Source organism: Thalassophryne amazonica, chromosome 4, assembly GCF_902500255.1.
Source record: "Thalassophryne amazonica chromosome 4, fThaAma1.1, whole genome shotgun sequence".
In the NCBI taxonomy this organism is placed as follows: Eukaryota; Metazoa; Chordata; class Actinopteri; order Batrachoidiformes; family Batrachoididae; genus Thalassophryne; species Thalassophryne amazonica.
Genome location: NC_047106.1, coordinates 111,632,156 through 111,640,563, shown reverse-complemented (window position 1 = coordinate 111,640,563; position 8,408 = coordinate 111,632,156). Strand labels below are relative to the sequence as shown.

Here is an 8,408-nt window from a genome sequence, read left to right as displayed (position 1 = left end):
AAACAAATGTAATTGCAGTGCTCTGCTCTTGAAAAAGTAATCCCCCACTTGTTTTTCCAAAGTATGGAAGAATTAGCTGTTTTCAGATCAGTGTGAAGGTTTGTTTGGATTTTCTGAGTGTTTATTTGATGTGTTTCACTGAGAATCCCAGACTGACATGCTGACTTTGGAAAGCCATGTGATGATCTCTGGCTTCAAGGACTGGCTGTCAGTGACAGATCAAAGGAAAAATAGATTACAGCAGTTGTAGTTTCAGAAAGTGAGTGAACAAAGTCATGACAAAAAGTTGATCTAGATGTGGCATTGCATCTGCGGACCCCAGGGGTTAACAAAACCATTGCCTTAACATTTAAGTCTTGCAGCCATTTTTGTAGCCCCTGCAAGTGACAATTTGGGGAGGCCACCTCCTCTTAAACTGTTTGGTGGGTTTTAGTGGAACTTCACACAGTGGTAGCACACCATGTGAAGATGTACACAAAGGACAATAATTCTGGTCTGATGTTTTCAAGAGGAGATAATTGGTTCCTTGTTGATTTTAATACATCATGTTGCTTACTTGTACAGAGGTTCACCAGTTTGCAAATAAAGATATTTTATAACAAAAGATTTACTACTACTGATACAGTTGTGTTGAAAATAACAGCAGTGTGTTTAAAAAATGTGAGCAAAGCACAAATTCTTTATAATAGCTTTTATTTCCATACACCAAAATGGATTGGGAACACTGCACATTCTATTCCAAATCGAAACATTAAGTAACATTGATTAAATTTATTACTTTACAGAAAGTGAAGACTAAGCAGTGTCTGCATTTCTCCTGTGACCTTATTACAGCCTTAGAGGTGGCCCTTATTAAGGACAAACACAGCAAATGTACATGCTGGTTGTAGTGAATTTCTCTCTGAAAATCTGAGTGAAATGGGTCATTGCAGATACTGTTCAGAGGATGTGCAAAAAAAAAAAAAAAAAATGGGCTGCTTTGCTAAAATGATCTCAAATGATTTATAATGGCAACCAAAACCAGAAAGATATGAAAGAAAACAGAAAACAGCACTCCAAATGGATCAAAGAAGAGTTGAATGGCAAAGACTCAGCCAATGATCAGCTCCTGGGTGATTAGACAAGGTCTAAAGTTACCTGTAAGAGTACTGTCACAATTAGAAGATGCCCATGTGAGGCCAGGCTATGGGCAAGAAGCCCCCGCAGTCTCATTGTTGAACAAATATGTGCTAAAGAGGTTACAGTTTGCCAAACACAGGGGAAAACTTATACGCAGGTGCAAAAAATTGTAGGCTGTTCATCTACAAAGATCTTCAATGCTTTAAAATGGACAAAAAAGAAAGAAAGAAAAGAAAACAGAAAATAACAATCAAAATGGATAGAAAAATTACCAGAATGGCAAAGGCTCACCCATTGATCAGCTCCAGGATGATCAAAGACAGTCTGGAGTTACCTGTAAGTGCTGTGACAGAAGACGCCTGTGTGAAGCTAATTTATTTGCAAGAATCCCCCGCAAAGTCTCTCTTAAATAAGACGTGCAGAAGAGGTTACAATTTGCCAAAGAACACATCAACTGGCCTAAAGAGAAATGGAGGAATATTTTGTGGACTGATGAGAGTAAAACTGTTCTTTTTGGGTCCAAGGGCTGCAGACAGTTTGTGAGACGACCCCCAAACTCTGAATTCAAGCCACAGTTCACAGTGAAGACAGTGAAGGATGGTGGTGCAAGCATCATGATATGGGCATGTTTCTCCTACTATGATGTTGGGCCTATATATTACATACCAGGTATCAGTTTGGATATGTCAAAATACTTGAAGAGGTCATGTTGCCTTATGCTGAAGAAGACATGCCCTTGAAATGGGTGTTTCAACAAGACGATGACCCCAAGCACACTAGTAAACAAGCAAAATCTTGGTTCCAAACCAACAAAATTAATGCCTCGCAGATGTGAAGAAATCATGAAAAACTGTGGTTGTACAACTAAATACTAGTTTAGTGATTCACAGGATTACTAAAAAAGCAGTTTGAATATAATAGTTTTGTGTTTGTAGTGTCAACAGCAGATGCTACTATTATTGTGAACACCCCTTTTTCTACTTTTTTTTTTACTAATAGCCCAGTTTCATAGCCTTAAGAGTGCATATCATGAATGCTTGGTCTTGTTGGATTTGTGAGAATCTACTGAATCTACTGGTACCTTGTTTCCCATGTAACAATAAGAAATATACTCAAAACCTGGATTAATGTTTTTAGTCACATAGCACTACTATTATTCTGAACACTACTGTAAGTTTGTCGACTCCATGCAACACAGATGTGAAGCAGTTCTCAGAAACAGTGGTTATACAACTAAATATTAGTTCAGTGATTCACAGCAAAGCTAAATCTTAAAGTATTTTTCAGTTTATACAGTAAATGAGTTGATTTAAAAAAAATGCAGACTACATATTCTGTTCACTTTCTGCAAAATAACAAATTTGATACATTTTTCTTCATGTTTTGATTTGGAATAGAATGCATGGTGTTCCCAATGCATTTATATCTGGAAATAAAAGCTATTTTAAGGATTTTGACATTTACTTAATTTTTAAACACACTGCTGTTATTTTGAACACAACTGTATATAACACATGACAACAACTAGTATGTCAGTACAGGCAGTATTTGTGAGATTGGTCAAAAAATCTAGTCCTATGCAGTCCCTCTATTTTCATAGGTGATGCTTTGTCCATGGACAAGCTGAATATAAGGATTATTATTAATATAAACTGTGACATTTACAGCCAGTTTTCTTTTGACAAGTCGGGATGATATAGTAACATTTTCAAATCACTCGCCCAGTTACTACTGGGATAGGCTCCAGCTACCCTGTGACCCTTAATTGCAATAAGTAAATATAGAAAATGCTTAAATATGTCTGACTAAATTTGCATCAATCAACAGGACGTTACTCTATGGTAACTTTACCTAGACTGGATAATTCTCAAAAAAATTGAGCAGTCATGCAAGAAGATTAGCGAAGGAAGCCACCAAGAAAACCGTGAGAACTCTGGAGTCGAGGGCTTGTTTTGGGCTTCTGTGGATGTGATTGGACAAACTGCATAATATATCACAGCTTCATGGTGAAATGGAGCAGAGAAATTATAAATATAACACAATGCTAAAATACCCTCTGCCGTAGGAAACAATGTGACCTGTCGACCTTTTAAAATAGGTCTAGGTCAGCCATCTTTGAACTTGTCCAAGGTCTGTGTCCCAAGAATGGGCCATTTAAAGTTGAAGACCCTGCCAGTAATAGGACTGGACTGTGCTGTCAGCTGTATGACCATAACAACAGGAAACACAATGTGACCTTTTGACCTCTTAAAATAGGTCAACGTTAGCTATCTTTGAACTTGTCCAAGGTCTGTGTCCCAAGAGCGTTCTTTGTGAATTTGAAGACCCTGGCAGTAATAGGACTGGACTTGCGCTGAGCCCGGACAGATGGATGCAAAGCCTTCGCAATACCCAATGGCCATATTTTGGCCTCAGGTAAAAATACAAGTAAACAGTTCAAGTTTAGGCTTGATTCTGCCATGCTCCTTCTAAACTATGGCTGATTTTTTTTTTTTTTTTATCCTTTTCTGTGCTCCTTCACCACGAAGCCTTGTAAACGTTGACTGACAACAGAAAAATATTGAACGCAATGCTAAAGTACCCTCAGCCTTATGAGCATGTATAATTAATGAAAGAGTGTGTAGAAAGAATGTGACCTTTTTATCCCTTAAAATAGGTCAAGGTTAGCCATCTTTGAACTTGTCTAAGGTCTGGGTCCCAAGAATGTTCCCTGTGAATTTGAAGACTCTGGCAGTAATAAAACTGGACTTACGTTGAGCGCAGGCGGACGAACGCAAAGTCTTCGCAATAGCCGATGGCCGTATTTTGGCCTTGGGTAAAAATTTAATAAAATGTTGCACAATGAACCGTGTCAGTTTTTTCATTCACAATCACATTAACCTATAACTCCTTTAGATTTGTCACGGTTTCCTCACGCATATCTATTTTGTACGATGACTCACTTTTGGAGAAGTCCCTATTCTTAACAGAAACTGACTGTAAAAGCGATTGTGACTGTATGTATGTATATATATATATATATATATATATATAATTTCAGCATTTCAGTTAAATGAAAGTGAGTTATGGGTTTTTTTTGTTTGTTTTTTTACAATTCTGTGTAATAAAACGCTTTAAAAAAACAGCTGTTGTAGTTGATTTGTACTGAGCATGCGCAGTAGCGGTTCAATACATTTCCTGGTCCAGTCTGTCACATGATGACAGAAAAGCTCCAGAGGACCAGAACCGTCTGTGTCCAAACTCCCCCATGGCGTTCTTATCGAGCCGACACGATTATAGGTCAGTGGGCATTTTTTTTTTACCTACCCTTTAACGTAAAGCTTTAACAAATGGGAGGTATTTCGGCTCGGTGTATGAGTTAGCTGTTTTACTTGGCTAACGTTAGCATGATTTGTTTTAGTTTTATGATTTGGACTGAATTGGTGTGTTACGACATCAGGCCCAGCTCTGCTGGCTAAACATGACTCAGCATTAAATATAAACCCATCCAATTACAATAAATTCATGGTAATATTATATTTTTAAAGGTGCATGGTGCAAGTCCATGGCAGCCAAAAAAAATAAAAAATGCTATTACATGTAATAATGTTATGACGTGCTGTTACTGTTAATAGTACAGACAGTTACCCAGTTCCGGATCACCTTTTTTAAAGTCCCACTATACGGACTTTATGCAACTGAATGTCCTTTATTGGGTATTGTATTGGGTTTTTGGATGTTATAGCTGAAGAAGTCTGGATGGCTCTTCTACTTAAAGTGTGAAGCCACATTATGTGTGGTGCAAATATTTGCCGGAAATGGATCACTTTCCCCGGTTCTGGATCACGACACTCTGTGTCACTTTGGGGTCATTCCTGGCATCTGGCTGGAGGCCTTCTAATGCAGAATGATACACACTGTTCCCGAGAATGTGTTTTGAACACAAAATGATATAAATTATACTTATTAAATGAGAATTTACTTGGTTTCGAAAGGCACTGTTATACATTTTTACGAGCAAAAAATGAAGTGTGGAGGTGAGGTTTCTCCCGAATTAAAAAGTAAAAGCCCCCACATTCATGCCCATTCGTGATGTTGAGATGACCCCAAAGTACACATGGCTCACAAGTACTGACACGAGGCTGCTGCTTCAGTGATCCACAACCAGCAAATTTTCTCGTAAGTATTTTCCCACTCTTGAACCAAAAACACTGAATGGCTAACTCACCTTTGCAACGTCTTAGAGATTGTTACTTTCAAACTTGCAGGAATGAGTGAGTGAGAAAAAGCGTGCACACCGCAGACACCAGATGTTTTGATTCCTCTGCTGATCACAAGTGTTAAGTGTGTGAGGAAGACATTTTGATCCATTTTATAATTGCACAAATGAACTGCAGTAAGTAGCATACGAGGTCTGTCCGTAAAGTATAGGTCCTTTTTATTTTTTTCAAAAACTATATGGATTTCATTCATATGTTTTTACGTCAGACATGCTTGAACCCTCGTGCGCATGCGTGAGTTTTTCCATGCCTGTCGGTGACGTCATTCGCCTGTGAGCACTCCTTGTGGGAGGAGTCGTCCAGCCCCTCGTCGGAATTCCTTTGTCTGAGAAGTTGCTGAGAGACTGGCGCTTTGTTTGATCAAAATTTTTTCTAAACCTGTGAGACACATCGAAGTGGACATGGTTCGAAAAATTAAGCTGGTTTTCAGTGAAAATTTTAACAGCTGATGAGAGATTTTGAGGTGATTCTGTCGCTTTAAGGACTTTTCACGGTGCGAGACATCGTGCAGCGCTCTCAGGCGGCGTCATCAGCCTGTTTCAAGCTTAAAACCTCCACATTTCAGGCTCTATTGATCCAGGACGTCGTGAGAGAACAGAGACGTTTCAGAAGAAGTCGGTTTCAGCATTTTATCCGGATATTCCACTGTTAAAGGAGATTTTTTTAATGAAAGACGTGCGGACGGGTCCGCGCGTCGGGACGCAGCCGATGCGGCGCGGCGGCACATGAAAAACACCTCCGTGTTTAACCATTTGTTAAAATCCAGTTGGCTTTTGATGGCTTTCAGTGGAGTGAGTATATGAGAAATTGTTTATCAGCTGGAGATGTTCCAACTTGTCCTTAAGGCTTCCAGCAGAGGTGTTTTTCCTGTGACGGAGCGTCGCGGCGGCTGCAAGCCGACGCTGCAATCCGCCCGCATGTCTTTCATTAAAAAAAATCTCCTTTAACAGTGGAATATCCAGATAAAATGCTGAAACCGACTTCTTCTGAAACTCTGTTCTCTCACGACGTCCTGGATCAACAGAGCCTGAAATGTGGAGGTTTTAAGCTTGAAACAGGCTGATGACGCCGCCTGAGAGCGCTGCACGACATCTCGCACCGTGGGAAGTCCTTAAAGCGACAGAATCACCTCAAAATCTCTCATCAGCTGTTAAAATTTTCACTGAAAACCAGCTTAATTTTTCGAACCATGTCCACTTCGATGTGTCTCACAGGTTTAGAAAAAATTTTGATCAAACAAAGCGCCAGTCTCTCAGCAATTTCTCAGACAAAGGAATTCCGACGAGGGGCTGGACGACTCCTCCCACAAGGAGTGCTCACAGGCGAATGATGTCACCGACAGGCGTGGAAAAACTCACGCATGCGCACGAGGGTTCAAGCATGTCTGACGTAAAAACATATGAATGAAATCCATATAGTTTTTGAAAAAAATAAAAAGGACCTATACTTTACGGACAGACCTCGTATGAGTAATAATATTTCACGCAGGTCCTCGGAAGCGAGTGACAGCAATTATTACGTCTGCAGATTACCGGACACAGGCCGTAGGTACAGACTGCGTATTTTTTGCATTCAAATCATGTGGATTTTTAACTTTTCTAGTTCTTATTTTGTGCATATGTGAAAATATCAGTTGCTTAGAAGCATACGTTTGCACGGATGTAAATTTTGTGGGGACAACTGCATGGGAAAGAACTTCTCAAACAACAAACTTTCCAGTCTGGCTTGGTGGCTCCATCCTCACCATCCTTGACCCTGTATTCCCTACTCTCTACATGTCTGAGTCATCTCCTTCATATTAAAATTGCTCAAATGACGCCCCGTAAGAGCACAGTGAAAACAAATCTGTATAACATGACCTAAATAAAAATATAAATCAAAAACAATGATATGTAAGTATGGAAACCCTTATGCATGTAACAACTCAATCACTACTTTCACAGCTATCTATTTTTATTTTTATGATTATTTATTCATTCATTCATTTTCTGTACCTGCTTATTCCAGCTGAGGGTCACCAGGCTGTTGCAGGGCCATGTAAGGACAAACTCATGCACACTCTCATTCACACTTAGGATTAATTTGAAGTTTCCATTTCATAAGTTTCATGTCTTTGGAAGTGGGAGGAAGCTGGAGGACCCTGAGGGACCCACACAAACACGGGGAGAACATGCAATTTCCACACAGATAGGACCAGGTGGGAAGAGATCCCAGGACCTCCTTACTGTGAGGCAACGATTCCACCATTATTATTACTACTACTGCTACATTTATTTGTAGATGAGTCGGGATGGGCATTTCCAAGTAACTGAATATGTCTTTGACTTCATTTCCATCTGTCTTTAAGAAATATAATTATTAAGAAAAACAATGATTAAGCAATAGAATCTAAGTAGATTTGGCACTTCTCCAAAACTGAGTCAGCCACCAAGACACTCATGACAACACTGAGAATTTATAGACTTCTTTGGCTGTGACTGGAGAAAGTGTGCATACTCTAAATTAAGAAGAAGAGGTGTGGCCAAATGTGATTTGTATGGCACCACTTTTAGTCTCATCTCTCACTGACATCATGAAAATTCAGGCTTCTGGCATATTGCTCTGTTCAGCTATGGTATTTTCTGGACATACCAGTTTTTAAATGTGAATTTAACATGTATGATATTGGTGTATTTGAAACAATTTGAAAAGAGGACACTGTCGATCGAATCTTATGTCAGATATTGTTTTCATGCTTTTGCAGGGAACTGATGGTAGTTTGACATCAGGCGAAGTAAGAACTTAAAAATAAGCAGTAATGTTTGTTGTTGCTGGAGCCACTTTTTTGTCTGTATGCATCAGGTTCATTTGATTGGGTCCAGTTTTTTAAAATGCAACTCCTTTCTATTATTAATGTTGCTGTTGTTGTCACGGGTTGCAGTTGTTATTTAGTTATTTTTTTATTGCAGATTGGTTTGCTGTACTTGTGGCAAACAATTTGAAAAGGTTTTAGTATGCGGGAATGGGAATTGGAAAAATGGTCATAAAAAC

General features: G+C 39.2%; 1 protein-coding gene across 2 annotated transcripts in view; it reads left to right on the top strand.

Moving 5' to 3' along the window:
- Nucleotides 1–8,408, top strand: part of LOC117508631 (transcription regulator protein BACH1-like) — a 44,422-nt gene that overhangs the window by 19,582 nt on the left and 16,432 nt on the right. Inside the window, exon 1 of one of the 2 annotated variants that reach the window (XM_034168431.1) lies at nt 4,294–4,398. The exons of the other annotated variant lie outside the window; for it this stretch is intronic. The gene's annotated coding sequence lies outside the window, so the exon portion shown is untranslated. Of the gene's footprint in view, nt 1–4,293; nt 4,399–8,408 lie in introns of those variants that run through there. 2 annotated transcript variants of the gene reach the window in all.